General features: G+C 43.9%; 1 non-coding gene across 1 annotated transcript; it reads right to left on the bottom strand.

Annotated features, from left to right (window-relative positions):
• Positions 1-413: 413 nt before the first annotated feature.
• Positions 414-604, bottom strand: LOC111766631 (U2 spliceosomal RNA). The gene has a single exon (XR_002798618.1). It is a non-coding gene; the product is annotated as a U2 spliceosomal RNA (small nuclear RNA).
• Positions 605-1,184: the final 580 nt, after the last annotated feature.

Genomic DNA, 1,184 nt, shown 5'->3' with positions numbered 1-1,184 from the left:
ACTTCCCACATTTTTCCACATTAACGACATCTTTCATTAGTGCAGTACATTCATGAACACATTTTGGAGCATTGCCGCTAAGCATGAATTAAAGTTTACACTGAAGTTTACACTCTTTCCCACCCAATTCTGTAGGAAATTGCAGGATATATAATGGCCTATATCTGTCATTGCAATGTCATTCAGGACAATTTCCAAGTCCTGAAAATGCCCCCGTAGTACACCTGATTTTCCCTCTCCCTGCCCTCAGAACCTCCAGTGGCCACTGGCTCCACATAAACGGCATATTTTATTCCATTGCTAGAATCACAATAAGTCTATAGTAGAATACCAGTAAGTCTACTTTAATCCATGGTTCATTCCCCAATCCTGAGGATTCTGGGATGGTGATGTCCACTCTTTTTTTTTTGTTTTTTTGGTGCACCGTTCCTGGAAGTACTGCAATACCAGGTCGATGCGTGGAGTGGACGGAGCAAGCCCCTCTTCCATCTCCCAGCTCCAAAAATCCATTTAATATATTGTCCTCGGATAGAGGACGCATCAGATATCAAACTGATAAGAACAGATACTATACTTGATCTCAGCCAAAAGGCTGAGAAGCGATAGGTGATGTCCACTCTTGTGCTTGCTCCTGTAGACTCTCTTGGTTGCTTGGTATGGTAATTGTGGATCATCACCTCCTTGTTAATTGTCCTGGGTGAGACCAATGAACTGGAGAGCAGGTGTTGCAACTCTGTTGAGATTCAGGGCCCAGCTGGCACATGGAGATCCCAAAGATTTAAGTCTCTTGGACATACACCTACCAACTCTAGTACTAATTATAGGTTCACATAGAAGGACAGAAGAGCCATGTGAAACCAAAACTGAGTCCAATTCTGTCACATTGGGGAGCATACATTCCAAAATAGGGCCTACTGGCAAGGCACCAAACTCCTGAACTATCTGCCCTGACTAGAGTGTCTGGATATCTCTAGAGCCCTCAGGAGCCCCACTATTTGGGGTAGTACCTACTTTGGAAGTCAATGAGATCCTGCTGAGATGTGCATAAGTATAACCTCTGGAATGACCTCCCAACTCACTTTGAAATCATAAACTCATGTGTCTTTACCTTTTCCCCCTTTTGGTCAAGGTCATTTTCCAGTTGCCTTGCTAGTTAGTGCTTGGTAGTAATCCCCCAGTGCCAG

This window comes from Dasypus novemcinctus, chromosome 4 (genome assembly GCF_030445035.2).
Source record: "Dasypus novemcinctus isolate mDasNov1 chromosome 4, mDasNov1.1.hap2, whole genome shotgun sequence".
Taxonomy (NCBI): Eukaryota; Metazoa; Chordata; class Mammalia; order Cingulata; family Dasypodidae; genus Dasypus; species Dasypus novemcinctus.
Note: the sequence above shows the minus strand (reverse complement) of the source record. Positions and strands in the feature narration are given on the sequence as shown.